We start from the raw sequence: 22,307 nt of genomic DNA, 5'->3' as shown, positions 1-22,307 counted from the left end.
TGAGGTCATAATTTGGTAATATGAATCTTTTACTAAAGGAGTAGCACTCTATGGTTTAGTAGTTCTACAATATACATAACAAATTCCAACCTGTTTCTAATGAAGGAAAAGTTATCAAAATATAAATTCAAAATATCTTCCCAGGTATACACCCTTTCCTAGTAGTTCTTCACAGCCTCATTTTCACATATGAAGAAAAGATCATGCCCAGATATCTGAGAACAACGTGAACAGAAGTAAAATGGATAAAGAATAAAAATAATATGATCAGTTTGGAAAACCAGACAAAAATAAAGGAAGGAAAACAACCTCAAAAAGCTTTGAAGAGTTTCCAGAAAAATGCACAACAAGACAGAAAATCTAAGGAAGAAATTAAAAATATTCAGAAAATAAATGACATGAAATTAAGAGTTCATATCTGAAGTATTTTCTCCAATTTATTTTGTTTTACTCATTCTACCTTCCTCTTGTTAGTAACAATTGTGGTACTTCTCTATACACTTTCACAAAGAGACCTTTTATTGCATATTTTACACCTGAAACCATGTGGAGGATGACTTCATGTATTCCTTAAAAGGGTAATACAATTTTAATGGAGAGTTATATTTTTCACTAGATTTTCTGCAGGACAGTCAAGCATCTGATTCACAAATAAGTGAGCTTCCAGAGAAAGTTCAGGAAGCAGGTTGAAGTCTTACTGAAGAAGCTACTGAATACTTACAGAGTAGCTTCATGTAAAACACATGGAAACCTGCTCGCTATACCAAATGGAAATGCAAAATGCAAGGTGAGCTTCTAGAAGAGAGTTGGACCAAGTGGTCCTAGAAATCTTAAAATAGGAGGAGAAGAGAAGCTAGCCAAACAAATACTGCTTAACTTACCAGGGAGTATCACAAAGATGCTGTAGGTTTAGAGACCAAATCAAACTTATGTCTTACCCATTGTACTATTGCTTCATCCCCCAAATTGCATTCTTTTCTACCTTAATAGTTACTGATGTCATCTCTGTAACAGAAACATAACAGTGACAGTGAAAATGTTCTAGTATGTTAAACACACACAAACACACACCATGCATCTTTGCATAGACAACTAGACCACAATAAAGCATATCTAATTTTCAAAGATGTCTAGTAAGAAACAATGTACATAATCCTATAGTACTTTCTATTATTGCTTATAATTTAAACTATCAACTATTTCCCATTTGAAGTGTGGTGGAGAATTTCATTTAAAGGCAACCAAAGGGCCATTTTCTATTGGAAAAATTTATGAATAACTATGGTAAACTTTATTTTGATGAGAAATTGCACTATTACTTTACCACTAGATAAAAGAGATGGGAATCATTTAACAATGCATTTAAAATGAGGTACAGAAAATGATGTATAGAATAAATAAGAATTTGTTTTGAATGAATATAACTGCTCTCTATCCTTAGAAAAAACTTTGTGCTCCAACTTTTGAAGCCACAAAAGTAGAGGAATGGACTGCAGACTTAAAGTAAATGTATAAATATTCATAAGTACTAATTGGAAAACAAATGATAAACACATTTTTCTAAAAAGACTTAAAACTTCTTGTAGAGTTCAACCAGTGTTTTATATACCATTGATATTAACCCCTTATCTGATGGGTATTGTGTAAATTTCCTTTCCCATTCTGTAGATAGTCTTTGTATTCTGGTCACTGTATCTTTTGCGGTGCAGAAGCTTTTTAGTTTAATGTAGTCCCATTTGTTGATTTCTATTTTTACTAGATTGTTTAGTTCCGTGTCATCTTTGAAGATACCTTTATCTTCAATATCGTAGAGGGTTTTGCCGACCTTGTCTTCAATGTACCTTATGTACCTCTACAAGAAGAAAACATCCAACCCCATCAAAAAATGGGGCGAAGAAATGAACAGAAACTTTACCAAGGAAGAGATACGAATGGCCAAAAGGCACATGAAAAAGTGCTCTACATCACTAATCATCAGAGAGATGCAGATCAAAACAACCATGAGATACCACCTCACACCACAGAGACTAGCACACATCCAAAAGAACAATAGCAACCGCTGTTGGAGAGGATGTGGGGAGAAAGGGACCCTTCTACACTGCTGGTGGGAATGCCGGCTAGTTCAGCCCTTTTGGAAAACAGGATGTACGATTCTCAAAAAACTAGAGGTTGAGCTCCCATTTGACCCAGCAATACCACTGCTGGGAATATATCCCAGAAAAGCCAAAAAGTATAGTCGAAGTGACATATACACTTATATGTTCACCGCAGCACTGTTTACAATAGCCAGAATCTGGAAAAAACCCGAGTGCCCTAGAACAGATGACTGGTTGAAGAAACTCTGGTACATCTATACAATGGAATACTATGCAGCTGTTAGAAAAAATGAGGTCATGACGTTTGCATATAAGTGGATCAACATGGAAAGTATCATGCTAAGTGAAATGAGTCAGAAAGAGAGAGACAGACATAGAAAGATTGCACTCATCTGTGGAATATAGAATAATAGACTATAAGACTAACGCCCAAGAATAATAGAAATAAGTACCAGGAGATTGTTTCCATGGCTTGGAGGCTGGTCTCTCATTCTGGGTAACTCAGGGAAGGGACCACCAAGTAAAATGTGGTTGGAGGTCATGTGGGGGAAGGGTGATGCGGGCCGAATACAGACTAGAGACTGAACACAATGGCCACTCAACACCTTTATTGCAAACCACAACACCTAATCAGAGAGAGAGAACAAAAGGGAATTCCCTGCCATAGTGGCAGGGTGGGGTGGGGGGAGACGGGACTGGGGAGGGGGGGAGGGATGTTGGGTTTACTGGTGGTGGAGAATGGGCACTGGTGAAGGGATGGGTTATCGAACTTTGTATGGGGGAAACATGAGCACAAAGATGTATGGATCTGTAACTGTACCCTCACGATGACTCTCTAATTAAAAATAAACTAATAAAAAAATAAAAAATTAATAAATAAATAAATAAAAATACTTAAAACTGACTTGGAAGTTAAAAAAAATTCCATACAACAAGAAATAAGTTTTAAAATGTCTCAAAAATCTTTTAAAAGACAAAAATATAAAAATATAAAAAGAGAAGCAATCTTACAGTTTCTAGTTATAACTAATGAGGTAGTATAAAGGAGAACAAAAATTCTGAATAGAAAATATCTAGTGAATTATAGAAGATAATTATACAAAACAAAACTACAAAAGTCTTCATCTCAGAGGGCATGGAAAAAATGAGTGAAAATTCAGAAACTTTCCTATGCATTTAATTATAAAATTTAGTAATTTTAAATAATATGAAAAATACAAATTATTCCTAAAGGATGTGGTGGAATTAGATGAACTTCCATTTGAATATAAGGGAACAGATATCTGACTGACATAATTTTTTTACCAATTATCCCGAGTATTAGAAAAAAACATTTCAAAGTTTTAAGAGGAACACACAGATGAGAAAATAATTTTCCTGACCTCATCATCAGGTGATGGCAGAGTAAACCTTTTAGGCAGAAGTAGCTTGGAAGTTTATATCATGTGCATTTTAGAATGTTAATTTAAATGTATTTCTGGAGAACACAGGAGGAGCAAAGCAAGAAGAAGAAGCTACTAGTATCCATTAGGAGTAATAAGGGAAATTCCAGGATTATAGCTACTCAGGAGTCTTACAGAACCAGGTTGTCAACTGATAGTATGAAAGGAACTTGCGATAAAATAGGAACAGACAAACAAGATACAATAACTGCTATGTTAGAAATTTTGAGTAAATTCAAATCCATTGCAATGTCAATTGTGGTTTATGGAAAAAGATTATGTCACTGAAATTGATTTTTGGAACACTGTCCAATATGTTGCTAAGTGACTGTGAAATTGGACCTGTAGACATAGGAATATGGTCTTTCTTAACAGTAATATTTGGCATTACAGTGACTATAATTTTCATACTCTTAATAACATACTGCTGCTAAGTTATTTTTATATTTTCCACAACACCCTATGGTGCTCAGGGGCTACTCTGAGCATCTGCTCTGGGCGTACTCAAAGTGACTGCTCAGAAAACCATAAGGTAATCAGGATCCAACACTGGCCTTCCACATGCAAAGCATGAACTCCAGCACTTTGAAATAGTTTCCTGACCTTCATCCAATTATTTCACTATTCTTTCCATTTTAGAATTTTATTATTTTGTTGCTCATTGATTTGCTCGAGTGGGCACAAGTAACAAAGTAACATCTCCATTGTGAGACTTGTTGTTACTGTTTTTGGCATATTGAATTTGCCACGTGTAGCTTGCCAGGCTCTGCTGTGCGGGCGAGATACTCTCAGTAGCTTGCCGGGCTCTCCAGGAGGGGCGGAGGAATCGAACGCCCTACACACTGAGCTATGGCTCCAGTCCATGGTACATCTGCACAGTGGGATATATGTAGCCATTAGAAGAAAGAAATTCATGAAATTTAATTTCCAATATTTAAAAACAGTAAGAAAGCAACAATAGCATCAGCAATGATAATAATTACAGCTATAATACCCACTGTGTTAAGGATATATTAAATCAGTCACTTATTTCATGGATTCTCTAGAGAAGGTACTATTTTCTGTGGGCAATCTCCCACTAACACAAAAATACTAAGGTTGGGATAATCCCCTGGCAAAACAATTTAGGTCTTAGAATATAATGGGCTGCAAACATGTGCCTAGGAAAGTATAGCATAAACAAGTTTAGGTTCTTTTAGATGTAAAGGGCAACACAGGCAAAAATATACTAGGATACTGTTATAACCTTACTCTGTACATTAGGTGTACCTGCTAATTGAGTCTGTAAAATATCCCAGTCACTGCTCTTCATGTACCATTGGATGTGGATGTGCTAAGTAACTGTCCTTAATGTCTCTGTCAACTTGAACAATGGTTCACTTGTGGAGAGTCAGGATGGGGAGCTATATTGTATTAAATAAATCAGCAGGCTGACGCTTACAGATGTCTGCTCTGGGGACCTTAAGCTTGGACAGTCCTTGTGTGTATTAATTAATCTCATTCTTTGAGATCAGACCCACTTGTGGAGGCTGTAGGTCTAGTTTGGCAGTATTCATGATAGGTTTCATCCAGACCTTCTAGGTAAAGAAGCTAGCAAGGAGAAATCGAGTAACACACTCAAGGTGACGCAGAGTGTGGTGAACACAAATTCACACCCACATAAGCCAACTCCAGAGCCCTTATGTTAACTTTTACTCAATTTGTATCTAACATTTATAAAAAAGATTTTTAATTTATTTTAATATAGAAAAAGTCATAATTGTTGATATAATTCTAGAATTAACATTGATTCGATACTAAAGCTGCAATATTAAAAATCAATAGAAAATCAATTCATGTGAAGATTCCTATAGCTGATCGCACAGCTAAGTCCTTGTCTACAAATTTCTTAAGCTGCTTTTCACTTTAGGAAGTGTTGTACATCCACATATAAGGTCCACAGACTTTGAGTATCAATAATGGTCTGAGCCAATGAGCTGACAGGCCAGTGACTGGGGGAGTTGGGCGTGGCTGCTGGGGCTTCCAGAATTATGAGGGGTTGGAGAGAAGATACCCATGACTCCAAAACGAAACACCGGAGTTCTCAGCCTGGGCACCGGGTACTTGAAATTATTTGCAGATTGGCATCTATACAGAAAATACTCATGAAGCAGTGAGAGCTGGGCTCTTGGGGGCTGGAGCAATAACACAGTGAGTAGGGCGTATGCCTTGTACGCGGCTGACCGGGATTCGATTCCCAGATGGTCCCCTGAGCACCGCCAGGAGTAATTCCTGAGTGCAGAGCCAGGACTAACCCCTGTGCATCTCCGGGTGTGACCCAAAAAGCCAAAAAAAAAAAAAAAAACAAAAACAGAGTGTTGGGCTTTTGGTGTGAATGTAGTGATGGGGTGGAGGGTGCTGCAACCACATGTCCCGGTGGGTAGGTGTTCAGCCCGCCTGCTCCCATGGGCACTCTGGTGCTTTCAGCTGTGAAACAAGTGGTTCCATAGAGTTTCACTGCTTGGTGCGCATCTCCTGGGAGACTTAGGGTTTGGTGGGGTAGGGCTTTTCTCTATGACAATTTAGACAGTTTCTAAAGCTGATCAAATAACTAATGATTTCTATTATCTCAAACTCTTCCATATTTAATCCAAGTTTATATATTCTTTTGGGAAATTCATATTGCTATGGCAAACTCCATGAATTTATTAAATAGGAAGAGTTTTTACATTTGAAAAGGAAAAGAAGAAAGCTTTAATCCTATGCATAGAAGATTAGATACAGCACGTAACGGTTGCAATGACTTACATATCATGAAACGTTCCGAAGTGAAAAAAATTACTGGCTATGAAAAAACAGAGCAAAAATACACTGCTATATAGAAAACTATAGAGATTAAGAGTCAGTGTGAGTGTTTCCCATATGCTTGGGAAATTCTATTAGATGTCCTTGATGAGCAGATGTCACTCATTCTAGACAACTCCTGACCTTCTTTCCTAAATCACTCTGTATGTGAAAACTTACAGAGCAATATTCGCCTCAATGATACCCTGACCTATGAATAATGACTACAGTTGAGTATAATTCTACACAAAGGCTAGGTTCAGAAAGTCAGCCAATAAAGCTAAATTATTGTTAGTCAAAGTTAAACCTGACATTCTCACAGGAAAATGCTATGATAGAAATTACTCTATGGTCTGTCAGTACATACAGCAGATTCAATTTTCCTCCAAATTTGGATCCAATAGCTCTTTTTCTTAGGCGGGCTTCACAGAAAACAGCTGATTATATCTTACAGCCATGGTGTATGAATAATGTCTCTTTATTAAGGGTTATGATTTTACTTCAAATGACTTTGTGGTTTTCAGATAACTTGTGTTCCATTTATGGATATATTCAGTAAATGAAGTGACAAACGTGCTTGAAGTTGACATTCTCTCTTCTCTATATTTGCTGGGTTCATATAATTGATTTCAAAGAAAATAAATGAAAGAAAATTTAAATTATCTAAAATCTTTCCTTTGTGTCTATAACTGAAAACTCTATACAACCATAGTTCTATATAGAAATGACAATATAATTTAGATGGAAAGGCATGATGGAATATGATGGACTAGTGTATGACAGATGAGATGAAAGAACATTGATAAAAGGAGATGAGTTGAGAGACCTTTAATGTACTAATAACATGTTAGATAGCTGCTTAAATACAGAGGTTTAGGAATGGAAATACAAAGGATTGAGGGATAGATGAACAGTTCGGAGGTTAAGTCTGACAGAAAACTTATTGAAATGCTAACAGAGAGTGAAAAGATGATGAGTCTGATGGAGTTATACTGAAAAGGACATAGATGTGAATGGGGATACAAAACACAAAAACACAAAGGCATGTATCCATTCATTTGATGAATATCTATTCTGTAACTATCAAATATTAGTCACTACTAGGCATCAGAAACACAGCAGTGAGGTATAAAAAGCAAATACCCAAAGACAACAGAATTTAAAAACTGGTATACAGAACTGGATATACTAAGGGCTGGGATTAAGGATGGTTGGGAGGGGCCTTTGAGACAATGGTGAGGGAAAATTAACACTCTGGTGGAGGGTGTGATGTTAGGACGCTGTATAAAGGAAACCCCATCATTAACTGCATTGTAAACGACAGTACTTCAAGTGAAAATATAGAAGTAAAAATAAATAAAAATTTAGTTGAAATAAAAATTTAGTTTAAAATAGATAATTATCCTGTCCTCATTGATCTCAGGGTAAGATATATAAGCTGGTGGATATTAGGTATTATGAATAATTATATATAGAGAAAGATGTAGATATAGATGTATATAAAATAACAGAATCTGAATAAGATGGGATGAAAGTTTGGGAAGGTAATCAGTAAAACCTCCAAATAAATAACTTCATTAGGACATGACATGATACTATAAGGACAGCTACAGATATGAAGAAATAATCAAGACATTGGTGCTGGGAAATATACACTGGTGGAAGGATGAGTGTTGGAACTCTGTATGACTGAACCCCAATCATGAAGAGCTTTGTAATGGTCTATCTCACATGATTTTATAAAAATATTTTGAAAAGAAAATAAAGAAATGATGAAGATTATGAATATTCAAAGCAGCATAGCCTGACAGATAAAAAAACTCATGGAACAAATGAACAGTTGATAGAGAAAGAAAAAAATGTTGGTAAGTAATAAGTAATTAATTCTAATGGATGAGTGTAAAGATAAAGAAATGCAGTAGGAAATGTATCCATCCATCTTGCAGTGACAATATGAAAAGTTAAAATTTTGAAGAAATTGATGGATGATTCATTTGGGAAAAAGTTGCTTCAAGTCCATATTACATATTTGTATGCCTTCACGTATTATTACATGACTTTTCTCTCCTGGAAACAAATACATATGCAGACAGTGTCTACCCAAATCAAGTGTCATTACTATTTTTAAATAGAAGTCATATTAAAAAATCAATGCAAATGAAACTTTAACTCCAGGAACAATTTTTGCTACAAAACTCATCAAAGATTTACACACAATGTTTTCCCTCATTATTCGATAGTAATTAGCAACCAGAGCTATTGGCTTGTAAAAGCTCCTTAAGCTTCCAGAGTCATGGGCATGAAAAATTTTCCCTATTTTCAGCTCTCAATAGTGGTTGCATAGCAGCCCTGGAAACTACTTTATCAGAAACCATAGGATAACATTGGTTTGTCCCTCCTCCCTTGCCACAAGGAGTTTAGGTTAAGTGCTCTGGAGACACTCCCATTCCTTTGTTTATCTGTAAACTCTTCTCTGCACCCTCCTTCCCAACCAGTTAATCGCCTTTTCCTAATCAGATTCTGTTATCTTGTAAGATCAGATTCTTCTAAGGACAATGAATTTGTATTGTAAGTTAGTATTTTTTGCATAGTTTACCTTAGAGAAATGTCCTTTCTGTATGAACACAGGAAGATAGTTAATATTACGCTTTGTAACTTGGGAGTTGATTGACTCCAATAATATTAACTCCTGAGCATCTGCTTTCTCAACTCAGTTGCCCTTAGTTCCAACACCCCAAAAGCAGGGTCCCGACGAGGGACAGGATGGATCCAGGGCAAGCGGTGAGTTATGTGCTACCCTGGCATCGAAATGGGCCAGGACAAAGCGCCACAATACTCAGCTATAAGTTGAGGGCATGATCATGGACAATGCTGTCATGATCCAAAAGTAACAATGAGATTAGAATCCTGCTGGGGTTAGGAAAACTAACCTGGCCTGAGGACTGTGGTCTATATTATATAGTGAATGTCCTCAGGAAGAAACAAACTTTAAGGTTTTATCTCTTACTGTGCTCATACAGAATGACATTGCTAGAAATATTCGAAGTAGATTTACTGTAACTATTTAAGCAGATTACTAGCTCACACCCTGACACACCCTTGTTTGGAATCACACCCTTGAGTGGATCTCCTTAAATGAGATTTCCTTAGATGAGATTTTGTTAATCTCCTCAAGAAATGGTCTTACCCTTCTTTGTTGATTTGTTGATGTTAAACCCACCTTTGCGCTACTGCCTTATGTAATTTGCTATATAAACTGAGACTGTGGGGCACTGAGGAGAGACAGAAGAAGGAGGCAGAAGAAGAAGGCAGAAGAAGAAGGTAGAGGCAAGACAGAATCTGCAGAGGTAGGACAGAAACAAGGAGAAGAGCAGACGCAGAGAGACAGACGCAGAGAGACAGACACAGAGAGAGAGACACACAGAGAGAGACACACAGAGAGAGACACACAGAGAAACAGAAGAGAGCACAGTGGCACACACATAAGCAGAGCACAAGGTGAAAGAAGTGAGAGCAAGCAGGGCAGAAAGAGGGATAGAGGAAGATCCAGAGAGAGATCGAGAACTGGGAGAGAAGCAGAGAGAGAGGACGAAATAAACTGATTGAGCAACCAGTTTGGCCTTCTTCCTTCCTTCGTCTGCCTTATCATCGCCATCAACCTCCCCTGGGGTGGGGAAGCGGCGTGAGACTACCGAACACAGGCAGCGGGGTAGTCCCAGAAGGGGACTACCCCACTGGTCCCCTTCTCTTTTGTGTTTTTACACAAGAAACCACTATGACTAAAATATTATAATATGAGACTAACACCCAAAGACAGTAGCGACAAAAGCCAGGAGGATTTCTTCACAGTTGGAAGTCTGCCTCATAAGCTGGGGGAGAAGGCAGCTGGGATAAAGAAGGGAAGTCAATGATGGTTGGAGGGATTGCTCGGATGGGAGATGTGTGCTGAAAGTAGATAAAGGACCAAACATGATGGCCTCTCACTTTCTACATTTCAAAACCATAATGCCCATAAGTAGAGAGAAAGGGAGAAATTGTCTGCCATAGAGGTAGGGGGAGGGGTGGGCTGGGTGAGGTAGGGTGAGGAATAATGGGAACTTTGGTTGTGGAAAATGTGCACTGGTGGAGGGATGGGTGTTCGATCATTGTACGACTGAAACTCAAACATGAAAGCTCTGTAACTGCATCTCACAGTGATTCAATTAAAAACAAAAAGAAGCCACTATGACATTGTGGACAGGACATTAGAATCATATGTTGGCCGCAAATACTCACTCAGCATAGCAATGCCACAATCAGAGTTTCCAATGGAGTACTGTCACCAGGCACCTCAAGATGCAAAACTGTTCTATCATGTTGGGAGGCGATAAGGAGATAAGGAGAGACTTGAAGCAAAATTCCAAATTGTAGTCCAAGCATCTTCGAAACACACACTGATGGAACTTAGGCTTGATAAGTGGAGAAAAAGTTTGCAAGCAAACTGAGAAATGTCTTGACTCTGCAAAGTTCAATGTTTTTATACTTCAATGAGCTTCTATCTCATTCATATACTCATTCATACTGACTAAGAAACCTTGCTATATATCGGGGCACTTGTAGCAGCGTTTAGTTTATTAATGGAAAATATTGGCTTAATTTGGAAAACAGCACCTTCACCTGTCAAATATTAAGTCATATAGATATTGTTCTTTCTTCTTTCCCTTGATGTAGCATAAAAGTCATTTGATTGAGTTAAGGTCTTCTGATATCAATTTTTTCTGGTCATTATTCCATACGCCATATGATATAGCATTGTCCCTGAGAGTGAGTTTGACAATTCCTTGAAATGTATCACAAGTTTTAGAACAAGTATAAAAGAATATCAAGAAGAAAGCTTAGACTTTTGTTTCATTTAAAAATATTCTCTTTTTTCCTTTTGATTACATAATTCTAAAACAATATTCTAGCAATTTGCCTCTATCAAGTCTTTCAATTCATCTTATCTGGATATTTTTGATAAAAAGAAAATCTCTCTTTTATAATTTACATTAGTTTATGTAACATTAAATAAAATTATTATAATAATACGTACATGGGTATAAAGGGATTTGGAAACAAGCATAATGGATTTTGTTAAGCAGGAAATTCAAAGGAAAATCAGATGTGTATATGTGGGAAGACTATTAGTTGCATTTTCTTTGCCCAGTATATTAACTGGAATTATTACAAAAGAAATAAAGAGCATTATTAATTTAGTAAAAGGTCAGGAAGAGATTTTTAACTCTCTGTACCAGCTATTGTGTCTTGCCTTTTGTATATGAACTTGTTAGCAAGGTTTGGTCTTCAGGGAATAAACTGTACTAATAGCAAATTTCAAAAATGTTTTCCTTATACAGCCAAGGCAAATGTGAGTCCTAACTCCCTCTTTAAGTCATGCTGAGGCATTTGTCAGTAATTTTCCCTCACAGAGCTCAATTTTCTCCATCTATAACAGATATCTCTAAAGTACTTTGCTGTTTCGGGATTCTTAGAATTGTATTTTTGAGTTTTAGAGGGTGTATGCTTTTTAGTAAGATATACAAAGAAAATGAATAAGTCATCAATCTCTACACTTTGGTATTTCTGTTAAATGTTCAAGAGAATTACTATAATCCTATACTCTAGTTTCGAAGCTATAAGACATATGTTAATTACAAATGAGTACTGATGACCTAATAGAAGGAGCAATAACAAAGACTTTAAAGAGTAAGGTTGGAATTTCAAAATATAATGTTTTGTTTTCATGGGTAAAGTCTATTGGCTTTTTGGGTTTCAGTTTACAGTTATGTAAGCTAGCATAAATATATGGGTATCGACTAGTGATGTGCAGAAAACCATCTCTATCTAAGAAGCTTAAAACAAGCAACAAATGATGCTGCAATTTCTGTGGATCAGCTGTCTAGGAATGGCTTAGCCAGATGGCTCTGGTTTAGGGTCCTTCTTGAGTTTGAGTCAAGCTGTAATCTGAGGCTGCAGTTATCCGAATCTTTGTCTAGAACTTAGAGAGTAGAACTACATGGAACCTCAGCTTCTCACACGACACTTCCCAGAAAATGAGGTTGTTGAGCGCAAAGTGAGAGTGAGAGCAAGAGTGTGTGTGTGTGATAGAGAGAGAGAGAGAGAGAGAGAGAGAGAGAGAGAGAGAGAGACAGACAGACAGACAGACAGACAGACAGACAGACATATAGACAGGCAGGCAGGCAGAGACAGAGACAGATAAGGGAGAGAGACAGAGAAGCTACAGTTTTTTGTAACCATGGAAGTGATGTTACATCACTTTTGCCATATTTTCTTTTTTGGCTTTTTTGGGGGGGAGTGGGGTGGGAGGTACACTTGGCTCTGAACTCAGGAATTAATATCTGGAAGTGCTCAGGGGATCATATGGGATGCCGGGGATGAAACCTGGGTCGGCCACGTGCAAGACAATTACCCTATTGGATGTACTATCACTCCAACCCCATGCAATGTTTTCTTTGCAGAAAAGAAGTTACAGAGTTTAGTGTAAAGTGAATTGAACTTCACCTTTTGAAGAAAGGAGTACAAAGAATTGGCTGCAATTGAAACCACTGCATATGTAACAATAACATAAGTGACCCTTTCTACCTCCTACAGTGACCTCGGCAAGCACATGTGAGAAAACTAGCATAATGATAACAAGAAAAATATATTTATAACTAAATTGCTTTATTACTGTTCCTATGACTACTGTTTCATTGCACCTGAATCCAATCTGGCTTTTGGGGAGACGAGGGTTCCCAACTGGTAGTTCTGAGGACAAGTTTGATGGGTCCATGTAAAAACCTGAGGATGCAGAGCTGCCCTGAACCAAGCGTGTCAGAAATGGCCAGGGAAAGCCCAGATATGTTCAAGGGGCCTCCAGGGTTGCACCCAGAAATGCTTAAGCGACCACATGCAATGCATGCAAACTTAGCCTTTGTACAGTTTCTCTAGCCCCCATAGTTTTGGCTTCTGAACAAATGTCATCTTCCTGAGCATTCACTTGTCACTGGAGTTAGGACACACAGCTGAGTTTAGAGCAGAGCACAGTTTCTTCTCCTGACCTGGCATAGCTGACACCCCAGCAAAGATACAGCTGTGCTGCCATTTCACATCTAGTTAGAGAAGTAGATTCGCTCTATTTCTTTTTTTTCTTTTTTTTAAATTGAATCACCATGAGATATAGTTACAAGCTTTCATGTTTGAGTTACAAGCATACAATGTTCAAGTACCCATCCCTCCACCAGTGCCATTTCCCACCACCAATCTCCCCAGTATACCCCCCTTTCCCACCCTCCACCTGCCTTCCTGGCAGACAATTTCCCACGTACTCTTTCTCTAACTTTGGGGCATTAGGGTTTGCAATACAGATACTGATAGGCCATCATGTTTGGTCCATTATCTACTTTCAACACACATATCCCACTCTGACTGATTGCTCCAGCCATCATTTTCTTAGTGATGCCTTCTCTATCCCATCTGCCTTCTCTTTTCCGCTCATGAAGCAGGCTTTCAGATACGGGGCAATCCCTCTGGCCCTTGTATCTACTGTCCTTGGGTGTCAGCCTCATATGATGTTATTCTATACTCCACAGACGAGCACAGACCTTCTATGTCTGTCCCTCTCTTTCTTACTCATTTCACTTAGCATGATACTATCCATGTCTATCCACTTATAAGTAAATTTCATTACTTCAACTCTCCTAACAGCTGCATAGTATTCCATAGTGTATTTCATAGATGTACCAAAGTTTGTTTAACCAGTCGTCTATTCTTGGCCACTCGAGTTGTTTCCAGATTCTGACTATTGTGAACAGTGCTGCAATAAACATAAAGGTACAAATGCCATTTCCACTGTGCTTTTTTTCATCCTCGGGATATATTCCCAGAAGTGGTATTATGGGGTCATGTGAAAGCTCAATTTCTAGTTTTTGAAGGACTGTCCGTATTGTTTTCCAGAACGGCTGGACCAGTTGGCATTCCCATTAACAGTGAAAGAATGTCCTTTTTACCCCATATTCACGCCAGCACTGATTGCTTTTGTTCTTTTGAATGTGTGTGCCAGTCTCTGTGGTGTGTCACTCTCTTACTTCAACTTAAGAACCCAAGGATCGAATAGTGCACATCTCCTTTGAACAACTCACTGGACTTTTCTACTGAACTCTTTTCTCCAAAAGCCTCCACCCGTCTCTCTTGTTGGCTAACCTCCCCCTACTCCTTTGTTCCTGCCACTCCAAATACTCTTGCTATTCTCTTGTGCAGAGAAATGTAACAGCCCCCTTTCATCTGGATTCTTCTGACTTGTATCCTCAGAATTTCCCTTTCCACCTGTACCTGACAAGCAAAAATATTGTTCCTAAACAGGGTTCTCTCCCCAATAGCATCCCACTCTTAAGATCATATTTTTTAACAACTGCTACCTACACATTCATATTTATTCATCCAATAACACTTCTTTTTGGATTCATCTGTGATGTGTTAAGTACAATGAAACAGACTGGGAATGCAAAACCTAAGAAGAGTTTGTTTCCTCAAGTATTAAAGATTTGTTATAGTCCAAAGATAGAACTGGAAAAGTACACACTAGACAAAGTAGTATAGGGGGTAAAAGCTCAACTGAGTCTTCAAAATTCTTATAAATTATCCAGACCAAAGATAAAAAATGGAAAGAAGAAAATTTCTCAATCAGTAATTTGCAAAGTAGAATTAGTGTTCATAAGAATCGCTTGCTGGACCTGGTTAACCACACCTGTTAGAATTTGCCATCATAGTTTTATAATTAAATAAGTTGTGGACTGAGATTTATAATTTGCCTTCTGTTTCTAGCTGATAGGCTGCTTTACCCAGGAATCATAATGTAAGAGCACCACTCTGAGCTAAGAGAGAAAAGATGTCAAAATAGTCACTGTCACTGTCATCCTGTTGCTCATTGATTTGTTCAAGTGGGCACCAGTAACGTCTCTCATTGAGAGACTTATTGTTACTGTTTTTGGCATATCCAATACTGCACAGGTAACTTGCCAGGCTCTGCTGTGCGGGCTCCATACTCTCAGTAGCTTGCTGGGCTCTCCGAGAGGGGCAGAGGAAAAATAGTGATAACATCAAATTTTAAATTCTAAGTATGGTTCACGCAGGGTCTTAAGAAGTTGGGGGAAGGATGTTGATACATGCAGCTTTGCTTGGCGCTTGCTCCTAGCTCTGTGCTCATGGGTCTCTCCTGACAGTGCTTGGGGATCATACTCATGGTTGAGGATTGACTTTCATGGTTGGAAGTATGAAAGGAAAGCACAGTAACTGCTGAACTAGCTCACTGGCCCTTTCAGAAATTTTTACATGGATTATTTCATTGATTTGCACCGGGACACTCTAATATGTGTTTAGTTATTGGACCCATTCTTTAAGTGAAAGCTTAGATTAATTCAGAAATTTCCGTAGGGTCACACAGACCATAAAAATGACATTAGAACCCATTTATATCTGCATTTTAGATTTTTTTGCTCAGAAGTTAAAGAGATCATGGATAATTTCTGTTGTGTGCAGTAACATGCTTAAATTTTTATGTCTGTTTTCTTCAGATCACTTATTTAAGTAAAATTTATCCTTTCGTAGAGGAATGACTGGATGCATTGACATCCAGTCATTTCACTTTTTTTAGTTGATCGGAATAAACAAAAATTTGAGCCCAAATTGAATTCTGTGCGCCATACACTTGTCTAGGGTCTTAGAAAGTATTTAAGTAATTTTTTCTTAAAGAATAAGCCAGAATATATCTAAGTGGAACAAAAATATATTTATAAGTATGGTTACATTATGTAGTACAGAAAAAATATAGAGTTGAGATTTAAGGGGGGAAATGGAGAAAAATATTTTGAGTAATCAGAAACTATTTGAGTGAATGAGGAATTTTAGCCAGGGCTAGCATAAAGAATCCTTTTACAAGGATAAAAGAAACTTTACGCATGATACTTTATTTGGAAAAAATGCATAATATTTATATTACAATTTAAATTATAAATGCTAATAATATTAATATAAATAAAATATAGCACACAATTTCATGGTTCCTTTGCTATATGCTCCCAAAATCAAGGAAAGTCTGGATTTTGCCCTCATGAATGACTTACTAATGACTTAGACATTTATGTTTTATATTTCCTAATATGCTGTACAGCCAAGTGCTTACCACAGATATGTAAAAGCATCATTATTCAACATAATATTAGAAATCTAGTCACAGCAATTAATTAAGCATGACAAAGAAATAAAAGGAGCTAAAACAGGAAAATAAGAAAATTTATCATTATTTGCAGATTACATACTATAGAAAGAAAGAAAACCTGAAATATTCCAAAAAATCTATTGGAAACAATAAATAGAGTAACTAACTAGTGGGAAAAATATACAAAAATGTTTACATCTCTTGTACACAATGAAGCAGAAGAGAAATGATGTTTTTGAATCCCATTTACAATTGCATAAGAAACCAAGTGGCAGTCATTTTTAAAACAACAGAAAAGACTTCTACATAAAAAGCTGTATATTACTATTAAAACATATAAGACATAGAAAATGGAGAAATTTTCCATCTTGGTGTGTTCTAAGAATTAACATTTCTAGAATAACCATACTATCCAAATCATTATACACATTCAATGAAGTGCCCATCTAAATTCCAACAAAACTCTTCAAAATTTGGAACGAATATTATTAAAGTTTGTTTTTAACAATTGTCCCTCCCTCACACACACACAAAGAAAAACCAGTCTTTAGGGAAAAGAAGATGAGTAGAATCACATTCCCTACCATTTAAATTATTATAAAGTTATCAGAATAAAAACAGACACTTTTGTTTCCATGAAATAGAATCGAAAGCAAAGAAATAAATCCTCACACATATGAACCCTTAGTTTATGGCACAGGAGACAAAGTATAAAAGAAACAAAGGAAATTCTTAGTAACAAGGACTCTGAAAAAAGTAGTAAGCAGCATAGAAAATAATGAAATTAGGCCATTATTTTCCACTAAAACAAAACTTAATTTAAACTGGACTAAAGACTTAGATATAAGATCTGAATCCATGAAATACATGATGGAAAACAGGCAAAAGTGTCTAGGATATTGGTTTCATCATTGTTTTCAATGATTCAACTATACTGACAAAACACACACACAAATAAAAGTAAACAGCACTACATCAAAATAAAAAGCTTTTGAACTGCAAAAGAAATTATCACTAAAGGATCTGTTGAATGAAAAAAAAAATCTGTACAACACAGATCTGATAAAAGGCTAAAATCACACACACATATACACACACACACATGATCTCAAACCAAAAAAGTCTAGCTAACAAAGAATGGTAAGAAGAGATTAACAGACAATGCTTTTGTTGTTATTATTGTTGTTGTGTTGGCTTGGGACCCACACCCAACATTTGGCTGATCAGCCAAATGCAAGGCAAATGCCTTAACCCCTATATTTTCTGATTCTGAACAGATACTTCTCTAAAGAAATTATAGGAATGACCAGCAAGCACATAAAATGCACACAGCAACACTGATTATAAGAGAAATACAAATCAAAATGCCAATGAGATATAACCTTACACTAGTGAGAATGACCTATATCAAAATGTCCACAAGCAATCATTGTTGATGGGCATATTCTGAGAAAGAAATTATTATGACTGTTGGTGGGAGTGTAAACTGCCTCAGTTTCTCTGGAAAACAGCATGGATACTTCTCAAAACTTTCAAACAATTACTACAACATCCAGCAATTCCACTTCTAGTCACCTAGCCAGAAATAAATAAACTCATTTGAAAAGCTATTTGAACATCTATGTTCATTATAGCCCTATTCAAAATAGCCAAGGTCTGGAAATAACCCACACGTCCAAGGCAAGATGAGTGGATAAAGATGTGGCATTTTTACTCACTGGACTCAGGTATAAGAAAAGATTCTCTTATTCTTCGCTACAACTAAGATGTCATGCCAAGTAAAATACGTAAAATGGAGAAAGACAAATATCAGATATAATTTTCAGTCCACATATAAAAAAGTAAATGGAATATACAATATATACAATATACAATGTCTTATGACAGTACTGATATACCTAATGAGTTGGAGGGTTTATAGGAAGGATTGTATTCACAGGGGTTGAGTGATATCATTTGGCTTAAGTCGCTGTTAGGAAAACGGAGTCAATGGTGGAGGGAAACTGACAGTGGTTGTGATTTTGGTGTTGGAATATTTAATGCTTGTAACAAATCATCATTAACAATTTTGTAAAAGATGGTGCTTAAATGAACTGGAGAGAAAAGAAATATTTAAAAGCATCAGTTTCACTTGACACCAAATATAGAAGGATGACTCCTTAGTAGATTGGGCTGGAAACTGGTCTCGGAATTGAGCAAGTCTCTCATTTCCTATAACAAGTGTGAAATCAGACTTAGAAGGACACTGTGCTATCTCTACTTTCAGTTGCTGGTATTATTTTAATCCAGCAAACTTCCCAGTCTGACCAAAGGGTAATTTGTCATGGTGTCCAAATGGCAATAAACGGTGTCAGTCCATTAAAGACACATTTTTCTTTGGAACACTGCCCTGAGACCCAGCTTTCTCCTACAATACTGATCTAGATTGAAGACAGTTCTTCACTGACTGTGTGACAATGACATTGCCTTCACGGTATCACTGTCATCCCGTTGCTCATCGATTTGCTCAAGCGGGCACCAGTAACGTCTCCATTGTGAGACTTGTTACTGTTTTTGGCATATTGAGTACGCCACAGGTAGCTTGACAGGCTCTGGCCTGCGGGTGAGATACTCTTGGTAGTTTGCTGGGCTCTTCGAGAGGGAGGGAGGAATCGAACCCGGGTCGGCCATCTGCAAGGCAAACACCCTACTGCTGTGCTATCGCTCCAGTCCTCCTTCTTAAATATACCAAATATACCAAATGTATTCCCCCTCAGGGTCTTTTTGAATTCTCTCTGGTTCGATTCCAAGAACTGCTTCCTTATGCTCTTCATATGACTCTGAAGACATCATCTCATTGAAAAGTGTCTTTCACTTCCCCACCTACTACTTTTACAGCTGTCACTCTCTTGTGTTTCATTTTTTAAAATATATATTGGTTATATCTACCAGTATTTAGGGGTTGAACTTCAAACTAGGAAAACATTAGTATATTAATATGTTGCATAATTTAAAAAATAAGCCTATATTGACCTAAGTGACATTTTCAGAAAAATAACTAGATTTTCAAAACATGCAATATATAAAAGGACAGTTTTATATTCAAACATATCTGTGATGTGTGATTTGAAGGAAGACATAGATTTTAAATATCTACTTTAACGTTCAATCTGGAAATAAATGTTTTGGTTGAAGAAGACTGTAAATAAAGTCTAGCCTCTCATGCAAATGGATTGGAAAAGAAAGGAGTGTTTTGATAGCATTTTTGTTTTAAAAAAACATGAATACCCTTCTTTGATACTAAACCAAAACTCAACAGATGGTATTTTTTTAAAGACTGCTTACAATGTGGAATTTGAAACCAAATCAGTGACTTTTAAATATCCATCTGCATTAACCTGCACTGGCTTATTTTGCACTGTGGATCTCTTACAGAGGTCTGTTTTGTGACATTATTTATCAGTCATTTGGAAAACATTAGTTTACTGACTGCTGATGATCTTCCAAATATTGACACTTCTCATTGATAAAAAGAATTTGTTGCTATCACCACATATCCTATCAGAAAGCCTAAGTTTGGAGATGTTTCCAGCTTCTCAAGTAGTTTAAAATGTTCCAGAATTCCAATGTTCACTTCAATTTTCAAACATTGCATTTACCAACATACTTTGCTTTGTCCCCTTGGAAGGGATAGACTCCATTCGTTTCTGAGAGAATGCGGTCACAATCCAAATTGAAGAAATTTGACTTTTCTGTCAGTCTCTAAAATCAAATGGCAGTCCAGGAAAATACATGATAAGCTACTCTAATAAAAGTGAAATATGTATTCAAATGATTTTGATATGTATACATATAGAAACACATCTATACTCAAAGTATAACATACAATTCCCCTCTCCTAAGACTTGCTTATTTCCATTAATAATGTTTTTATATAAATTCCCTTATGAGAAAATTATGAGCATCAGGCTCTTTTCATGATCAGGGTGCCCCAGACGGGGGCAGGTGAGAACCCTCCCAGCACCAAGGGACCCAGCCCCGGCAGCCGACCTCCGTTACCCAACCGATACTATGCTCCAGGATGCTTTGCAGACACATTATAAGACACTTACTACCCATTTTCCATAATTACTGCACCATATTTGATGGAGTTCAGACAGTACACAACAAATTATATATATATGTATATATATATATATATATATATTTAGCATTTGCCTTGCATGCAGCTGACCTGGGTTCGAATCCTCCACCCCTCTCAGAGAGCCCAGCAAGCTACCGAGAGTATCTCAACCACATGGCAGAGCCTGGCAAGCTACCCATGGCATATTCAATATGCCAAAAACAGTAACAACAAGTCTCAAAATGGAGACGTTACTGGTGCCCGCTTGAGCAAATTGATGAGCAATGGGATGACAGTGACAGTGATATATATATGTGTGTGTGTATGTATATATACACATATATATGTATATATGTATCATGAGGGGTCCCTGCACCCTTCTTGGAAAGAACCCTAAACTGTGACTGGTACCTGTAGTCTAATTGCTGACCACTGATGTAATAAGGCCAATGCTAAAATAGACCAGAATATAGCACAGTGAGTAGGGCATTTGACTTGCACGTGGCCTATCTGGGTTCGATTCCTCCATCCCTCTCGGAGAGTCTGGCAAGCTACTGAGTGTATCCCGCCCTCACAACAGAGCCTGGCAAGCTACCTGTGGCATATTTGATATGCTAAAAACAGTAACAACAAGTCTCACCATGGAGACATTACTGGTGCCTGCTGGAGCAAATCAATAAGCAATGAGATAACAGTGATACAGTGATATATATCTATATATATGCATATATATGTGTGTATGTATACACACATATTTCTCGGAGAGACCAGCAAGCTAACAAGAGTATCCCACCCGCATGGGCAGAGCCTGAAAAGCTACCTGTGGCATATTTGATATGCCAAAAACAATAGGTCTCATTCCCCTGACCCTGAAAGAGCCTCCAATCATTGCAAAAGGTGAGTAAGGAGAGGCTGCTATAATTTCAGGGCTGGGGGGAATAGAGACGTTATTGGTGCCCGCTCACTCGAGTAAATCGACGAACTATAGGATGACAGTGATACAATGATCAGAAAATATAGATCTCGTATTGCCTAATAAGTTACAGAGTTTCTCGTTCCATACTTTGATTTTTGGTCCAATACCCCTCCAAGCTCAGGGGCTGCTCCTGGCTCTGTGCTCAGGGATCATGCCTGGTGGAGTTTGGAGTACCCTATGGGATGCCAGAGATGCCCTACCCGCTATACTATCCCTCTGGTCATGTTTTCTATTTTATAGATGTACCACAATGCAAACAACCACTTTTCTTTTTCACTGGAAACTGTAAATTTGCTACTTAACACTGTGGCTTGTTTTTTCATTTGTTTATGAGAACTTACCATAGCTTTCTCTTATTATAGCAAAAACCAGATTTAGAATTGCCTCCTTTATATGTACTTTTCCTGTCGTTTTTAATATATGCCTTCATAACTGATAGTAATAAAGCCAGTTTTCTTTATTTTACTCTAAAAATCTCACAGATTTGATTTCATATTCAGTTCTTAGATCCGCCTGGATCTATTTTTGTGCCTGGTTTGATACATAATCTAATTTTAGTTTTTTTCCATATGGATGACCAATTTTATGGCATAATTTACCTTAGCCCCCACAGCTAAAGTGTAATGTTTTTCAT

This window comes from Sorex araneus, chromosome X (genome assembly GCF_027595985.1).
Source record: "Sorex araneus isolate mSorAra2 chromosome X, mSorAra2.pri, whole genome shotgun sequence".
Lineage (NCBI taxonomy): Eukaryota > Metazoa > Chordata > Mammalia > Eulipotyphla > Soricidae > Sorex > Sorex araneus.
This window is presented reverse-complemented; position numbering follows the sequence as displayed.